The 19,124-nt window shown below is 48.5% G+C and overlaps 1 protein-coding gene and 1 long non-coding RNA gene across 2 annotated transcripts in view; one reads left to right on the top strand and one right to left on the bottom strand.

Annotated features, from left to right (window-relative positions):
* LOC126530309 (uncharacterized) overlaps nucleotides 1-19,124 on the top strand; it is a 62,690-nt gene that overhangs the window by 39,385 nt on the left and 4,181 nt on the right. The gene's annotated exons all lie outside the window — the stretch shown is intronic.
* Nucleotides 579-2,447, bottom strand: LOC140218340 (uncharacterized). The gene is made up of 2 exons (XR_011894610.1): nucleotides 1,713-2,447; nucleotides 579-818 (listed from the first exon to the last, which is right to left on the bottom strand). It is a non-coding gene; the product is annotated as an uncharacterized lncRNA (long non-coding RNA).

The raw sequence follows: 19,124 nt of genomic DNA, 5'->3' as shown, positions 1-19,124 counted from the left end.
GAAAACGCGTTAACGCCGCAGTACGACCTCGCATAGTCACGCCGCATGTTTATAGATCTATAAACGGTGATGCCGCATACATGTATCATGCACTATATAGAACAAAGATATCTGTCATCCAGCACCTGCCAGTGCTTAGGATGCTCGCGCGGTTCCCCTTACAAAAATCATTGCAGACTTGCTGCAGAAATTCTGCATACCCCGAGTCACCCGGGATGCAGAATATCTGAAGACAGGTGACAGACTTTCTGTCACCCCCTGTCACCTCCCAGCGCCCAATTGGTACACCCTTTCTGCAGAAATTCTGCATACCCCGAGTCACCCGGGATGCAGAATATCTGAAGACAGGTGACAGACTTTCTGTCACCCCCTGTCACCTCCCAGCGCCCAATTCGTACACCCTTTCTGCAGAAAGTCTGCTCAATCTGTGTAGCTGCAGGATACAGCATTTCTGCAGAAAGTCTGTCGAGATTGTGGTCACAGGATTACAGCATTTAGGCAGACATTAGAGAGAATTTCTGTAGCCCCACTATGGGGAACTGGCATGCATGCATGCAATAAAATAACAGACGCAATAGTATTCTTTGCACATTTTATTTGTCTCCGATTTCTTCCGGGCTGCTTGGTTGGGACCAAGAATATCGCTTCCAAGGAATGAAGTAGTGAGTACCGACATCTCATGTGTGTGGCAGTGACCGTCTTGCACACACCTTGTCGCAGCATGCAAATCAGATGCTTTGACGCGCTGTTCAGCCTGCAGAAGTGCCGCAGGCTCCCAAGTGGTGTAGATTCCTCTGGCTCACAAAATCCTGACATCCCTAAACAAGAAGAAATGTTCAGTTTACTGTAAGCCCTGCTGAAACTGTAAACTTGTGACATTGTGAAACGTCTCGTACAAACAGCTACATGAAGCTGCATGGTTGCACAAATACCCGATTATTACATTACAGGCAGTTAATATGTAAATGGAACTGGAGCAAACATGAATCTACTATAAAAAACTTCACACAAACGCACGTCTGTACCAAGTCAAATGCGAATTGCACAAGCAGAAAACTCGTTAACACATGATAAGCGTTCGAAAACCTAATTTATTTATGCGGTGCAACAAAGCCCTGCCCCAAAGGACGATGCATTGAAAAAGAACAGACTCCCTCTTTTTCAGGTGAGAACATTTTTTTCCATTAAAGATAGATACTGTTGTTGAAATCTCGGAACCATTTACAAATACACGAAAACACATGACACCCAACGCAAGAAATACAGGCTGTCTGAAGACACTATATAAACAAAAGAACTTGCATACAAGCTAAAATCTGGCCATGCGTCGTACACAGCAATCGGGTGCCATCTCGCGCAGCCGTTAGCTGTGAAGACGACAAATCGACGTACCTCTAGAAATGGCTATGCGATTTCTCGCTGAAAAATTACGTACAGAAATAGTAACTTTCCCTGCTTGAATTTTTGCGCCTATTCAAATCAAACAGTATCTGGCGCAAGGAAACTTCACAGGAGAAAGCAAATAATCGATAGATTTTGGCAACATCACGTTTTAGGGCAATTTTCATCAAACTGTTCCCTAAATGCGCCCTGCGACAAGAACGAACATTCGAAAAGCACGATCATTTTTGTCACGTTACTAATCATCTTGTTATCCGTACAGAAATGCACACTTCACGCACCACAAGAATGCGCGTACGCGCCGGACTTACCTTTCTAGGCGTGCTCGGTAAACGAGTCTCCGTGACAGCTGCTGGCGCATCGCACAGGTACCGCAGGAAGGACAGTCGGTGCACGGTGCCTCCGGCGTCAACAGCGTAGAATTGCAGATGAACTACAGCACGTGATAGCACAACTTTCAAAAAATTCTTCCGCGCACTGTGATGGAATGCGAGCGCAGCGAGAGTACCATCGGCTTTTCATGAGCCGGTAACAAAGAAAGCGCGACCGGGTCATAACTACGATAATTGGCATCGGCACACCACACGAAAAACACTGAGAGCTACGTTATGCAGTCACAGGGGTTTTGGATCATTAATACACACAAAAATCGCCACAATTCCTCTCGGCACGGCATGTACACTACCTCATCGGTCGCCGTCAATGCGGCGTGCACATGGCGTGCACGCGTGCACGCCGTGACATGTCGGTGACCAGGTGAAGACGGGAAAATAATCTCACCCGTAATTTTACCGGTGCTCGCGGCCAGCGCCTCCTGGGGGCCGGCGCCGAAAGCAACCACGCAGTCGGTGGTCGGATGGATGGTGATGGCGTCGCGCGGTAGATATGTCCTTAAATTCAGGCTGCGGTTCGAGCCATAGTATAACTGCTGCATTTAATGTACGTTATGTAACAATTACCTTATATCAATTAGTATTCAATAATTGATTTATATAACTGCCATTATCAGACTGTTCGTGTAGCAATCAGTGACAAAGTTTTCAAAATGTTAAAATGGCAAAACAGAGCGCTATGATAAAATGTGTCATGGTTCAGGATGCGCACACGTGTGTGTGTGTGTGCTTGTGTGCGTGTGTGATTCGTGGGTGGCTGAAAGGTGAAGCCGATTTAACTGTTATAAAATGTGTCATGTAGAATATATATATATATATGGCATGCATATTACATACAAGTTTACCTACTTGCCGTGCACACAGTGTCTGCAGACAATATGCAGACAATCTGTAGACTAGCTCTACATGGAGGTGACTGGTGGGTGACTCATGGGTGACTGAAAGGTCAGACCTATTGAACCGTACTTATAAAATGTGTCATGGTTCAGAATATGTATATATATGCGTTTATATATAGGTATACATCTACACACACACACACACTCGCTGGGCACGCATATTACAGACAAGTCTACTTGCAGTCCACACGGTGTCTGCAGACATTCTGCAGACTAGGTCTACGTGGAGGTGACTGGTGGGTGACTCATGGGTGGCTGAAAGGTCAACTATTCAACCGTAATTATAAAATATGTCATGGTTCAGAATATGTATGTATATATAGATACATATACATATTTACACACACACTCACTGGGCACGCATATTACAGACAAGTCTACTTGCAGTCCGCACGGTGTCTGCAGACATTCTGCGGACTTAGTCTACAGAAAGGTCGAGTCTACAGATAGGTGACAGGGGTGACTGATAGGTGACTCATGAGTGACTGAAAGGTCAAACCGATTTTTGTAAGGGTCGTAAACGGTCGCCTTGCTGGACAAGTATAGTTCAGACTGTAAGGTATGTTCTTATTACTAACCAAAACTATTTTATTCACGGGCGGAAACCTCATCCACCGAACCATGTAGTCACGCAATGTAATCTGCAGCTAGCAGTTTGAACGCTTGTCAAAGTATAACAGCACAGCTCCTATCGTAGCATAACGGTACCTACGCTGTTACGATCGTCGCGTATGTTTCATTGCTCCTTAAAAACAGCTTAGAAATAGAGGATAATACTGCAATAAGATCAAATTAGTGAATCGTACTTTATGAGAGAAGAGAAGAGGAAAGAAGACGAGAGCTACTTTCAGAAATACACAATTGATATCCGTGGCTGATTGCAGGCTTAAGCATGCGAGCACACATCGCGCTGCGTGATCCGTCCGCCTCAATGCCAGCAGAAAGTCCTGCCATACCGAGTTAAACCACTTCAGTGCGTCTCATAGAACCGCTTTCCATGTAGAAGACGCCACGTCGTAATAAACAGCCCGCACGAACCCGAAAACAGAGGCCAGAAGCTACCGCCGACCGTATACCTGCCATGCAAAACGGAGCGCTTGCCCAAGCCAGCATGCCGACTGCCCATAGATGGCGCCACTGCGTAGCAATATGGTGGCGCACATGAAGAAACGGTCTTGAAACACTCTCTGAGCAGCACGAAGCCGCGTCTTCTCGCATATCTGTCACTCATTAGTTACCCGCGCACTATAAACGTTCCTCCGCTTTTCGCACATCGTACCTTTGACAGACAGACAGACAGACAGACAGACAGACAGACAGACAGACAGACAGACAGACAGACAGATAGACAGATAGATAGATAGATAGATAGACAGATAGACAGATAGATAGACAGATAGATAGACAGATAGATAGATAGATAGACAGATAGATAGATAGATAGATAGATAGATAGATAGATAGATAGATAGATAGATAGATAGATAGATAGATAGATAGATAGATAGATAGATAGATAGATAGATAGATGATACCCCATTGTATAGAGAACGACATTTTGTCGGTCGAAGGGTCTGTGTTTGACGGGTTCGGGGGGGAGGGGAGAGCTGAGAGCGGTTGCGAATTGCAATAAAACAATATTTGTGTCGTGCAGTATTTCTTCGTGTACTAAGAGATTTGTTTGTACGAACCGCTGCCCTGCCTCGTGGCGGCTAACTCGCAATGTCTCTGAGATATATGTGCTTTATTTGTCCAGTTGCGGCTTAATTAAGGGCATCACACATTACTAATCCGCGTTCAATCATTTACTTTTAATTTGGGCAAAGCAGCGGCAAATGTGATTTGTCAAACTGTTGCACTGCTAGCGGAAACACGAGAGCCCGTGGCAGCGCTCCGCAAAGCGCCACAACAGGCACCCCGTGAAGTCTTGGCAGACGACTCACCTTAGCAGACGACTTGCTGGGCTTCTCGTCAATAGCTTTGATTACGCCTGCACCGCAAGTCTTCGTAAGGCGCCGGCGATGAGGCACTAGGCGGAGCGGTGCCTTCTGCTTCGTGTTCCCACTAGCAGTGGCCGCGCCTGTACTTCAAAAAAAAGTTCAGGGCAGCGCCATCCCGCGGCTTAAGTGGTTACAACGATTGAACGGCACACAGCAGTAAATCTTGAACGAAAGTTTTGTTAGCAATTCACTGTCAGCGCCTATCCTCCGTAAACGAAATTACGGAGGAGCACTGTTTAAGCGCAATTACTTCTTTAGACTAAGGGTGGAGCGCTGCTCCACTTGATTTGCGCATGATTTAGTTAGTCGATGAACAGTTAGAACGGAGTCGATGAACGTAGTCGACTAGCGAGCGCACGCGTTCTTGATCGCCCTATAGCATTCGCTAGTCGGGAATGTAAAACGTCAAGGTAGTTGCGCAGTGCTTTTTTGTACTGCTGAAGCTTAGCTTCGATGTACACTGAACGCGATCTTGGATTGTAGCGCGAAGGGACACGGACACAGACTAGAAGCAGACAGGACGAGCGTGTCCTGTGTCTGTGTCCCTTCGCGCTACAATCCAAGATCATGTTACCGTACAAACTCGCCCAACTTTCTATCATTTTGCAGTGAACACCTTTATAGTGCGTCTGTGAATATGTGCAGGGAATCAAATAACCAAGCTGTTTACGGTGTCATGATTGAATAAACCCCAGTGGCAGGCCAAAAACAACGACAACCACAAAAAAAAAAAAAAGAAAGCTGCACAGAATGTCAAAAATACCTATTGTCGCGTGAGGACTTCCCATCTGTTTTCGTTCTAGTGGCCTGCTGCATACAGATAACGATGAATTCACATCAGCCAGGTCAAAAGTATGGTGCATTTGACTTACAATTAATTGTATCTTACATTATAAATGACACAGGGATGACCGGTGCGTTTCGCGACGGCGTCGCCGTTCCACCCTATTGCGTGCATGAAAAGGACCGACGAAAAGTCACAATCGCGGTGGTTTATTGGAACGCCCAAATTTATAGGGACAGGAAGAGCGTTCGCGCACGAAGCATCATTCGCTGGCGCACGAATTTCGCGAGCTGCTGTGCCTTCGAACACGCGCGGCGCACCTCAGAGGTGTTGCCCATCATCTCGGCTTTCGCGTAGGTGTGCGCGACGACCGACAGCCTCGCGTGCCTCGCATATAATGCGGGGCAAACAGCGCCGATGCATGTATACGAGCGAGGCAGGTAGAACGCCAGCGGCGCACGCACGTCGGCGTCTTTCTCTCTCTCTCTCTCGCCCGCCGCAGTTCTTCGCCCTTGCGTTTGCCCCCCCTCCCGCCTCCTTTCCCAGGTGCGCGCCCACTCTTCGTCCCCCCAGCCCGGGGCGGCATGGGGGCCAACCCCAACGGTTGTCATTACAAAAAAATCTCTCCGGATCTGCACTTTGCGAGCGCCGAGCTCGCCGCGTGCATGCTGGCGGTCATTCAGCGTCGTGCGCCGGCGTGCTTGGCGCGATCGGCCCGCCTGATAAGACGGGGCAAAGCGGCGGCCGATCGTTTTTTCCATAGAGAGCGGCGAGGCGCGTTCCGCGGCGCGAGAGCGTGAACGTGCTCCTAAGTGTAGCGCCTCGTCGGGGCGGCGTGTCTCTCTTCAAAGGCCGCCTTTTGCACAACTTCCATCACCGCTCGGCCCCTATAGCTGATCGCCCTTCTCCTCCTTCCACTGCTGGCCCTCCTCGCTGCTGCCATGTAGACGTCTTTTGGCTGTTTAGTTGCGGAGCTCGAAGACTCGCAGCTGCGAGATCGTCGGCGCCTGTCCGGTCACCCCGCGCACCGAAAGGCAGCGCGATTACCGCAGAAATCATAAAGCCTGTTTCAATTTTCCATCGGCGTGCACAGCGTGCCTTGCAAACGGGGCGAGGTATGCGCTTGCGAAAAAAAAAAAAAAAAGAAACTCGAGGTGAGGCGGTATTCTCGTATGCCTCACTTTCGGAGGTACCAAATTTTCAATGCGACTTGATTAGCTCCCATCCGGCGCAAAGGATATGACGAAGGGAGTGGCCCGCCTGTGCGCCCTAAGCGTCCCATTCGCAGCGCCGGGTTCTCGAATGCACTGAAATGGTTCACGCATAGTTCCACTGCGTTGTCACGCTGGTCGCTAAACGTCATGCAAAAGTGAAAGTACCCTGGAATAAAATTGGGGCAGCTTCGCACTAGTGGCGCGAAGACTGGGCAAACAGCGAAACTGGCGGCCCCACCTAGGTTATTCTTGGTGCGGCTAAGTTTATGCGTGGTGGTTCTTGGAGGCTCGGCCGAGTTTTCTGCGTGGTTATGCTTCGAGGCTCGCTCAAGTCTTCTGCGTGCTGTCGTCGTTAGCCCCCCAAATAGCAATGAACACTCGGTCATTAAAGTATCTACAATGTGTTGTTTTATTTACAGTACCAGTCATTTCGTTCGTCGTCGTCGTCGTCCGATGGTACAACTACATAAGGCAAATTTTCGTCCAGCGCGTCTTCACCCCAGTAAACCTCGACCTCTTCTTTATCTGTTCCGGGTGAAACCTGTGCATTACCATGGAGTACCTCGGTTGACTTGTGCTCTACTCTGTCTTCTGCAAACCTCTCACACGAGTCTATCGCAAGCTCGCTGTCGTTTCGCAGCCGCTTCATCGGCGCGATATTCGGTATTGGACCGAAGTCGTCGCATCCGTTATCGAGTAGCGGAGCGGCGGCTTTCGCGCCGCGCTTCCTATTCTTCTATCGCCCTATCGCTCTCTTCGTCGGAGACTCGGCTGTTGGCGCGGCGGAGCGGCGGAGCTGCTTTTATACCCCCGTGGTGACGTCACGGCTTAGATCCGCATCTGCGCATTCGCGGCCACCGTACGGCGCGGCGAGGCAAAGCTACGATGAAACGGTGCCGGCGCGCGCGATGACATCATGGCTCGCCGAGGTTTTTCTGCGCACGTTCGCCGGTCCGACCACCAGCTTAAACAACATCGCTGTTAAAAGATCGATGGAGAATATGGGCCCATTTTTTTCTAGTGTAATCAGTTCTAGAGGCGCGCGCTGTTGACAGCGCAGTTGGTATAGACTAAGTTCTTTGAAACTGCAGTGGAGGTAACGCGGCTGGGTTGCAGTGTACGTTGGCATGAAGATTTTGTTAGTCTTCTTGTACTTGGTGAGATGAGAGTGTATCTGAGAGCCTTGTTGCAGCGAGTGTACAGCAAGATTTCTGGGTCACTCATTAACCATAAAATTATTGGCACGTGTTCGGACGAATGTGATACATGTGTCAACGACTCGAGTGCTGGGCCTTTAAGTTACTGCACGTAGGTTGAATCTCCTACATCGGTGATCGACAGCTTAGCTATAGAGTTGCAAGCACATGCCTGTCAACCTGTAAACTTCAAAACTCGTAAAAATTCCATGCTCACGGTATACGGTGGCAATAGTACGCACTATATATATTTTTTAAACCTCACGCTGCGCGCAGGTGTCTCGTGGCACGCATGCGCAACGTATTAACAACGTATTAACAACACTTAGTACACAAGCAGCAGCAAGCTTTACGCAGCACGAACTGAGAAGACACAGCTCGCGACCTTTTTTTTAGGTCTCTTGCTGTTGCAGATTTCGCCTCCTTCAGAAACTTGTGCGAATTATTTTACTCGAAGGAAGCACCTCGCGCTGGTGTCCTTTCACCGCCAAGAGATTAATAGCGGCATATATGGTTGGACACCGATGAGGGAAAATTTTTTGGGAACACAATTTATTTTTCGTAAAACTTGAAACAGTGGAATAATCGCAGAACGAGGTCCAACTTGGAAACCTTACGGATAATTCGGGAGAGTTGGTAGGTGCACAAATAGAGCCTGTGATTTTGCGAAAACAGCAGCACTAGACGCACACAGGGCGAAGCAACAAAAAGTACATTTATTAGGCACTGTGTCCGTGTGCTTTATAACACGTGTAGTGGGATTTTCCGTCAAGCACTTGGTTTCAAAGCTAAAGCGTTCTGCCGAACCCCGCTGAGGGTGTGTAAGTTTCACGAGGCACAAAATATATATATATATATATTCATCCACACGAAAGCGCTAGTGCACACGCACGAACATTTCTAATACGTATAATTTATATAAAAGAGTATTGCAATCAGAAAAAAATGTGTCATTTAATTTTTTCAGTTTCGACCGTCTCCGGTATTACAAACCTTTCGCTCTACCAAGTAAGCTATCAACTTGAGATAAACTGTATTGACACAAAAGACAGCGAGGGCGACCTGAGCTGGAGCGCTCTAGTGATCGCAGAAAATACCACAGGGGAGTGCAAATAAAAAAAAAAAGAAATTGAAGCAGCCGAACGTTTAATTACCAGACAGTTCTGCAGAAATTTGCAAAGTGACGGAGTTACTTAGGAAAGGGAAAATTAATTTTAAAGATATAATTTTCCTTCATAATGTACCTATATATAGCGAGTAGATGGTCACTGTATCCTTACGACATTTTTTATATTTCTTTTGTATATTTTTTCTAGCCTGAACTATAGCCTACCTTTATACTTATTCATGTAAGGAAAAGGTGCAGTTCTCGCGTGATATCCAGGCTTTTATTGTGAAAAATTACCTCACTCTGGAATGCTAAAGGGCGTAAGAACCCAGTCAAGTCGCTCTACATCGGCTCTTTTTCCACACCTCATTAAGGGAGGGGGCACGCCTGGAACGTGCCCCCCCCCCGCTTTCTCTCCCTCCTCCTCTTTGATCGTGGACTGCCCCATCCCCGGTCAACGCACTGGTCTTAGAACACGCTCCTGATGGCCAAAGCCGCTGCCAAAGCCTGAGCCGACCGCCAAGTCGAGAGAAATCAATGGAAACTTCAAAACGCAGTGACGCAAGCTCACATCCAGCCGATATTACGCCCCCCCCCCTCCCCCCCCCCCCTCCGTCATGTTCAGATATCGCCAGCTAGCGCAGTCCTGAGCACGTGGAGTCGCGCGTTCTAGTGAAGTGTGTTGGCCTCTGTACGTGCATGCACTTGCACATAGTGCATGTGCACATATTACGTGCACATAGCACGCGCACATAGTACGTGCATGTACTGCAGCAAGAAGTGCGGATACTTTCTCTCGCGCATGCACTGGTTGGCTGAGTGAACGGCCTAAACGCGACGCCGCACGCCGCGAGAAATTGATTCATCCTCCGCACCGGCTGCAGGGCTTTCTCTCGGGCTCGCTGGTTGTCTGCGAACGCGCGGACTCTTGATGGAACACGTACCCCGAGGAACGAGGAACAAACTCCGTGAAAGCACAGCCCTCCACCACAGACGTGATTCTCTTCATCAGTGCTGCTCACGGACGCGTGAGTTGCCATTGTGTGCGACAAGCCTTTGATCCTTTTGTGCTGTTCTGTGGACGAGTGCTCCTATTTGCTCCCATCCGAGACAATAGGTCCTAAACGAGAAAGGAAGAGAGAGAAAGAGAGCTACCAGGCGAACCAACGACGGAGACTCCTTTTCCGGGCCTGCATTACGGCCCGGGGATCGTAATTTGCGAAAGTGCTAAGTGGGCTGGTGCACGAGGCATAGAAATGCGGCGGCGAGGACGTGCGGCCCCCAGTCGCTGTAATACATAAATTTCATGCCCGCGGAGGCGCAGCACGAAGTTGCGTTTTTTTCAGGCCTAGCTGCCACTCGGCTACGGCCGTGAAAACACCGCTCTGGTTATTACGCTTCGCGGCGAATGCCTCTGCTCCGGTGGTCTTGGAAGATGCGTCAGCCAGACGCGGCGGCGAAACCTTGGTCTCTCCCTTGTATGTATACATAAAATGCTGCGAGCGGCAGGGAGTGGGGAGAGGGGGTTGCGTTGGGCGGGGCTGCCACTGAGCCTTGAGTAATGAACGTTTTCGTCGGCTGCGATGCGTGCTTTCGTGATGAGAGACACTAACGAGGCGGCGAAAGTGACACCCAGAAGGCATGAGATTCGCCGCCAGTGATGAACGTGAATAATTTGCTGAGACAATGTACTTATATATCTATTCGAGGTAGCCGTGAAGATGCCCGCCCCCTGCCCCTCTCCTAACGAAGGCATGGAATAAAGGAGAAGCGTTGTCAATACAACAATGTTGCTTGCATATTGAATGCATGCGCGGTCATGAATTACGTAAGATCGCGTGCGATATAATTGAAAACAGTCACACAAAACAACCCAAAGCACAGAAACGTGCCGCAATTATACATATCTACGTGAGAAACAAAACACAGTAAACCGTCATAAAGTGTACACGTGTTGTTTACTATATATTTAAAAACAGAAAAATATTGAAATTGTAGCTTCTCTCTCAAAAGAATCAACAAGAAAGCGTGACTTCATGCCTTGATGACTGACCCACAACTAAAAACTTAGTAGTCTCGCCCAATCAATCGTTAATGATATCTTCTTGTGGCTTGGGCTCCTCCTTCGGTTAAAAATAAAAAAGAAGGGCTTGAACTCAACCTGTAGTAAATGCTTCTTTTTTTATTTAATTTGTTGCGTTCATTTTCTTTTGCACGTACTACGTGTACGCTCAGTAACAAAGCAATGAAATCAGCGATCAATTAGTGCATTTCCTCCGAGCTATGTGGAACGCGCGTCTCTATAGTTGGTTGTCTATCTGGCTCTATCATATTCATGGATTGTCCCGTAGCACTCATTTGATTATTGGGCATGCTTAAAAATGGTTCGCTTTTTTTTTCTTCTGTAATTGAGGCATGCCTGCTCCTTCATCCCACCCTCTCCCCCAATTTTCAGTAACAATAATTTTGCCGTCCTCGTTATGTTCGTTATAGGCAAAAGGTAGAAAATTAAGGCAGTCTTTACCGAGCGCTCAATCACAGCATCTATAGACATTCAGCCTGCGCCAAAGTTCTCGGGTGAGAGCACGTGCTTTTCTGATGATGATGATGATGATGATGATGATGATGATGGAAAACTTTATTTATGCCTTTTTAAAGGGAAGGGGGTAATGGAATAGAGGATGTGGGGAGGAACTACTTGAAGTAGGCCTCCTTTATCCTCTCAGCCCACTCCAGGATGGCCTCCTGAAGATCGGGCCGGGAGCTGCTCAAGGCAGCCTGCCACTGCTACTCACTAGATATTAATTGCTTGAGTAGAGCTATTTAACAGAAGGAGTTCGGTCAGTAATGGACCGAGTAACTAGGCTGCGCGAAAGCACGTGTTTAGCGCATGCGGCGCTCTTGCATCGGCGGTGAAAGGCCGACCACTACAAGGAAGGGCGAAATAGCCAAAGACAGTTAGTGGTTCGCTTTAAAAGAAATGCTGCGGAGGAGAGCAATGTAAGTTGTCGCGTCATGTAGCTATGGCGCCTGCTCTCAACACCGCGGTCGTCAACATGCGCGTAAAATCACTCTTGCGTCTTCTTTTTTGCCTCGAACAGGCAAAGACTGGAATGGCCTTGCGCACAACATCGTTTCTATACCCAGCTCATCTGCACTCATACAAGAAATTGCCTCGCATCATGCCTTGTAACATTTTGATATCCCCTGTTTCTCATATTCTGTGTATTCGAAGGCAGCGGTGCTCCTCTCTGATGGCGCGCGGTAGCTAACAAAAGGCTTTTGTTTCTGTGTGACGCCCACGCATTGCGCGGATACTCGTCGTTGTGCGCAGCATTGCTATGCGCAACATTATGACCCAACCCAAATACCCCGAAGAGGGGTCTTTAAGGAAATAAAGTGAAAGTGAAAGTATGTGAAGAGCACAGGCCCATGACACTTGTGACCTCGTCGCAGTAGCTCGGCCACCGCGCGTAAGGAACGATGGGACTGAAAGAGTTTGAACTATACAGCAGATTGGCTCACGCAAAACCCACAGCAATACGCCGGGTGGCCGTATACATCACATCCTCGCCTAATGGCTACTGATTGAGGGCATGGTCGATTTGATCGATGCAATTAACAAAGTTTGCAAAGGGTGCATCATGTACTGGGACAAGTGCACTAGCGTCCGTTATTACTCTACATGGATGACTGGACAGCCATAAACAAAGACAGCGCTGGTACTCTTGTTTGAAGATTTACGTACGACAACGGCATCGGCACGTGCGCCTCATGTTCCTCATTCAAAGGCAATCGTTTGGGCATTCTGGTCCCGCAAACTCTAATGCTTAGGACTATACTGCAGAAAATTTACTGCGAAGTGCTTTGTAAGATGACAGACGTAATTCCTATTGATTTATTAAGGTCACAACAGCGCGACTTAGGGCCAGAATGTCCAGCTGTGTGCGTTTCTTGGTAATGCTGGAATAATAATTATGCGCGCAGAAATGTCCTTCTTCGGTGGCGGTGACCTTCGCGCTATATTTTGGGCTTAGAAATCAAATGGTGAAAAAAACATAAAGTGATTTCCGTACGTATAACCAACGTCATGTGCTGGGGCGATGCATATCTATATAACTGCCACGTAAATCCGATTGCATCGAACGTTAACCTGTTTGAGGCGGAAGTCTGACGAAAAAACTGTATGTCGTCATGCGTCTTTCTCGCTAGCTGAACGACAGCAGCCACGCATCCACCACATGATTTTTCACGGTATAGCCAGTAAATGAGCTCAGGAATAAATTTAAACGTGCTTGCAGACATCTGGGAAATCTTAATGGCGATGTATGTTATGGGCTCACTGCCCCAGTCGTTCTGATACCCGTCGCTGGCACCGTTGTCTGCGAGCGTCTGTCGTGGGAAGCCCAAGGGGCTGGCAAGTTTGGAGAGAAAAAAAAAAACGTTTGCAGTGTTCTCAGCGGATATGAACTCCGCTCCCACCGAGCAGCAGTTTCGTATTACGACAGAACGATATACAGATGTAATTGCGGCGGTCGATCGCATATCTGTGAAAGTGGGTTCTCGTATACTAACATCCACCGTGGGGCGTTGCGTCCTGCAATTACTCATATTTTTCGCGGTATGTTACTCCAGTAATGAACAAATAAATGGCACGCAGAAGAAAAAAAAACATCAAGTTGCGTCACAATCTCCGAAAGTACGTGCATTTCTGCTGCACATTCTGCCGTCTCAGTTCGATGCAATATTATCAGGACTTCGTGCGACCCACCCTTGTAGCACTGCTAATAAACGAAGCTGGAAAAAAAAGTATCCGGTCTAAAATGACAAGTGACGGCGAACAACGATTTTCGCGGCGTGTCAGGTTCAGCGGATGTAGGCCCGAGCGCTTTTAATAATTTGAACATTCTGTCGAACGCTTTTCATACCTCGACTGATATGACTTTGGTTTACTCTACAACGGAAATCGCATGTAAAGTAAACGCTAACCTTGAACAAAGATGCTGCGAATAAGCAGCATTGTTGTCTCGCATTTACCACTGACTAGCATGTTAAGTAGGCGCTCGTGTTTACCGGGGGATTCATGCAAGGCGCAGACAATTGAACTTACCATTGTAGCAAGCAAAGATCTGGGGCATGGATGCTCTAGCAGCGGTGATGTGTGAACGCCGATTTTCATTGCTTTTGTAGCCGAAGAAATGAAGTATTTCTGTTTGACGCTAGCCGACTGTACTAAAAACGAGAAAGCAGCCTACGGAGATATAAAAAAGGTTTGAGAGCATGTGAATACGTATTTGGTAATAGCCACTGCACATTACCACTTCTGGCTTGAACAGTGTCAGTTTGACATAGTGTATACCACGGAAAGAGGGAGGTGTAAAAGAATATAGTCGAATCCGCGGTATATGAAAAAAAAAAAGCTGTGGTGTAGGTGGTGTGCACTGTGACGTCTGACAGTCGGCTGTTCTGGTAGCGCGCATACACGGCCAAAATTGGCGTTCAGTGCTTTACGCGATTACACGGGCACGCTAAAGTTACACCGCAGCGCGTTTGAAAAAACATATGAATGTCATTGCCATTCGTCTGGAACTTCACGCACTTTCCGATATTAAACCGTGCCTCTAAGCATTTTATCGCATCACTGTTTCTCTCTCCATATGTGTATACCTGTGCCTGCAGGTCGCATGCTCGCGTCGTATAGAGGCCTCGCTGCAATAGCACTGGCGCTGCGCCGAGAAAATGGAAATGGCGCTGTTTTCCAGACTGCGGAGGACGCAGTCCGCCTAAGCAACGCGACCCCCATGTGCCCGTTAGAGCCTCCATTGAACCGCTGGCAGGGCGCGCCGTTGTCGCCCCTATCATATACTCTCGACGCCGGGGGACGACGACAACAGTGCGGCCTTTGTAGAGTTTCGCGTGGAGCTTTATCCACGTGGGGATAATTACGGCGCCATGGCAGATGTTGCAGTCAGACGACGGTCGACGGGTTTGTCAGTATGTTCTTTAGCGGAGAAGATCGTGCTCGAGATGATTCCGCGGTCGCAAGCAAACCTCGTTCCACGACGTCTGCCATGCCTCGCGAGAAGATAATTTTTAACCTGCCGACGAATTAGGATGGTGCAAGCGGCGGCGAGCCGAAGCCACTTTCCGCTGCTATATACGGCGAAGACGACGGAGGCCCATTCCGCTGAGCTGGTGCAAATGAGGGGAACGCAAGCGCCAGCTCCGTCCCGTGGAAACGGACCATCCGTGCACTGTGCCGTGAGGTTGAATACGTCACACAATTACGTGTCTCTCTCTCGTTAGTTCCGCCGTCATAAGAATCGCCCATCGCGTATCGCTGCAGCAGGCTAGACGACTCTTTGTCGCCGCCCCGTTTCAAATGGCATGCCGATGAACAACAACATGCATCGAAGCGCGCGCGACAAGGGCCTACTGCATACACGCATCATATGCATCGCGCGTTTCGGCGTTGGCAATACGGTGTGCCGATGCATTGCTTCTAGTGCATGTCGCATAAACGTCCACAGTCATTCTGTTATTAGTTGTATCCAATACCTTTTTTTAAGGAATAGATTACTGTCATTGTATAGTAATAACAGCCGAAGAATTCTATACTGACCTGTACAGTACCCAGAGGACTCAGGATAACTCTATTTGAAACAATAATGAACAGGATACAGAAACTCCTCCTACAACTAGCGATGAGGTCAGCAGGTCCTTGCAAGACATGAAACGGGGAAGAACGGCAGGAGAAGATGTAATAACAGTCGATTTAATCAAAGATGGAGGAGACGTAATGCTTGGAAAAATGGCCACTCTCTATACGAAGTGTCTATTGACTGCAAGAGCCCCGGAAGACTGGAAGAATGCAAACATTATACTAATCCAAAAAAAGGAAGACGTTAAAGAATTGAAAAATTATAGGCCCATTAGCTTACTCCCAGTATTATATAAAATATTCACCAAGATATTCTCCAACAGAGTAAGGACAACACTGGACTTTAGTCAACCAAGGGAACAGGTAGATTTCAGGAAGGGATACTCTGCAATCGATCACATCCATGTCATCAATCCGGAAATCCGCAGAGTACAATCAGCCTCTATATATCGTTTTCATAGATTACGAAAAGGCATTTGATTAAGTAGAGATACGAGCAGTCATAGAGGCATTACGTAATGAAGGAGTACAGACCGCTTACGTAAATGTCCTGGAAAATATCTACAGAAATTCCACGGCTACCTTAATACTCCACAAGAAACGTAGGACAATACTTATAAAGTAGAGGGTCAGACAAGGAGACACAATCTCTCCAATGTTATTCATTGTGTGCTTGAAAGAAATATTCAAGTTATTAAACTGGGAATTCTTAGGAGTAAGGATCGACGGCGAATACCTTAGCAACCTTCGGTTTACCGATGACATTGTTCTATTCAGCAACACTGCAGACGAGTTACAACAAATGATTGAGGACCTTAGCAGAAAGAGTGTAGGAGTGGGGTTGAAGATAAATATGCAGAAGACAAAGATAATGATGCACACTGGGCAAAGGAACAAGAGTTCCTAGGATCGTCAATCAGCCTCTAGAGTCTGGGAAGGATTGTGTTTACCTAGGTCAATTAATCACAGGGAATCGTGATCATGAGAAGGAAATTCATAGAAGAATAAAAACGGGTTGGATCGCATACGGCAGACATTGTCAGCTCCTGACCGGAATATTACCATTATCATTGAAAAGAAAAGTGTATAATCAATGCATTTTACCGGTGCTGACATATGGGGCAGAGACTGGGACACTGACAAAGAAGCTTGCGAACAAGTTCTGAGAACAAGAGCGATGGAACGAGGAATGCTAGGCATAACCTTGAGATATAGAAAGAGCGATTTGGATTAGAGAGCGAACGGCTATAGCCGGTATTCTAATTGACCTTAAGAGAAAAAAATGGCGCTGGGCAGGTCACATAATGCATAGGTTAGATAACCGTTGGATCCTTAGGGTTACAGAATGTGTACCAAGAGAAGGGAAGCCCAGTAGAGAAAGGCAGAAGACTAGGTGGTGCGATGAAATTAGAAAATTCGTGGTTGCTAGTTGAAATCGGTTGACGCAGGACAGGGATAATTGGAGATTGAAGGGAGGGGCCTTCATCCTGCAGCGGACATAAAATACGATGATGATGATGATGATGATGTGCACTACTGTATCTATGATATAAACTTATCACACGTGACACCGTTGTCTATCGTGAATTGGAGTAAGCGGATTGCAATTCACCTTGCAGCCAGGCGCAAAGTAATGCATTCTATGTGGCCTCTTGACCGTTATAGTTTGTCATCGAGCAGTCGTGACCGCGACGCTTTAGAGACGGAGTTTAATGTCCACCGTGCTTAGGCGATCGTTCTTTCCGGTGTTGTGACGCTACAATGTGTTTGCACAACTTGCTTGGAAGTAACAGTTATTTTTACTGAAGCATGAGCTGCAGTGCTAATTACGTTCCACCGGCAGCATAGCAATTCACGAATACGCGTTTTATTACGACCATTCAGGAACAATAATTTGCTACGCGTTTTCTGGCGGTACATCCTTTTCGTAATGACAGTGCAAGGAAGACTCCCACCGCATATTTGACTGAATCTGTGCGCAAACACTGCCACAGGAAAACTTCCTACTTGCTCGAGGCATCATTTTAGTTGCTTCCGTCATTGCTTTGCTCGTTGGCTTCCTCGAGCACATCACGGCCATCGTGTCGCTCTAAATTACTCGGGCGTAATTACGTCAGCGCAGTGTCAACGGTGTCAGTCACAAAATAGAATGAAAAGAAAAATGCGACCGCTAACGACAGGATGCAACTGCGCGACCATCCACTGCGCCTCTTTCGCGGAATACGGGAGCCCGCCACCCGTAATGCCCTGTTTGTCGCCCCCTATAGTCAGAGGTAGCGGCGACTCACGAGACAAAAGAAAGCAAAGCTCAGCGCAGGTTCTTCAGGCAGCATTTCCCCGACATTCGTTCTGAAGGACAGGTGCGCATCGTGAGAGACGGGGCGACCCTGGGAGGTGGGAGGGGGGGGGGGGGGGGCATCTCATTCTTCCGTAGTGCCGTAAAATGCAGACCTACTTTTCTGTTGTCCGCTCAATAAACGGGATGACAACAAAGAAGACGAGATGTAGAGTAGGAACAAGCGGGAGCGGTCACGGGGATGTGCGGACTACTATAGAGGGCAAAGCAGGAAACGAAGTGTTGGCATATGTAACTGCTGGTTACTCCGAACTCCGCGCCTCCTCCTCGAACCTCTGCAATGCTTCGCGGCGTAATGGCGACGTATGCGCGCTCCTTGTTGTTCGAAGCAGCCGGCAGCCGCTGCCGCCGCTAATCAGCTGGCGTGCCGGACAAATCGGACCCACCGCGCCCGCCCCGAGGGAAGAGGCAGCGCCCGGCACTCGGCACCTTGTTATCTCTCCTCTAATGTGCGTCGCTAGTCGCCGCGCGGTGAGAGTCAAGTTACACCTCTGCCTCGGCGAGGTGAAGTGGGAACGGAAGCCGCGGAAGCAGCGCCCCCCCTCCTCGGCGCGGCTACCGGGCGCAGGGCCGCGGAGGGATTCCTTGACGCGTTCTGGCGGCGGCGGCGGGCTGGACGAGTCGGCCGGCGCGTCGATTCCACCCCGAAGCACCGAAAAGTGGACTCCCCCCTCCTCTTTCCGAGCCGTGGGGGTGACCATCTGTCGGCAGGTCGTTATACGGTGTCTGTAATTGCTGGGTTGAACGGCCAACGGGGCGCCGCGGGCGACAACTCAAGGACCCCTGGCTACCGCCGCCAGCAGCGGTCCATCTTACGCCTTGGTCAAAGGAAGGGGAGGAGGGTGGCCTGGAGCAGCCCGTAATCGCGCCCTGAGCGCCGTGCAATTGAGCCTCTCGCTCGCTAATAAAGCTTTTGCCACCTCGGGCGAGAAGTAGACGACTTGGTTGGAAAGAAGACAAACAGAAAAGATGGGGGGGCGGGGGGGGGGGGGGCAACAAGAGGTGGCGCCGCGGTTGCTACTAGGAAAAGCCTACAAGGTGGCAGCAGGCGTGAGTTTGGCTTCTAGCACCTGCTGCGAGCTCGACTGTGAACGCAAACCGCTCAGATATGGG

The sequence above is a fragment of the Dermacentor andersoni genome, chromosome 5, assembly GCF_023375885.2.
Source record: "Dermacentor andersoni chromosome 5, qqDerAnde1_hic_scaffold, whole genome shotgun sequence".
Classification (NCBI taxonomy): domain Eukaryota; kingdom Metazoa; phylum Arthropoda; class Arachnida; order Ixodida; family Ixodidae; genus Dermacentor; species Dermacentor andersoni.
Note: the sequence above shows the minus strand (reverse complement) of the source record. Positions and strands in the feature narration are given on the sequence as shown.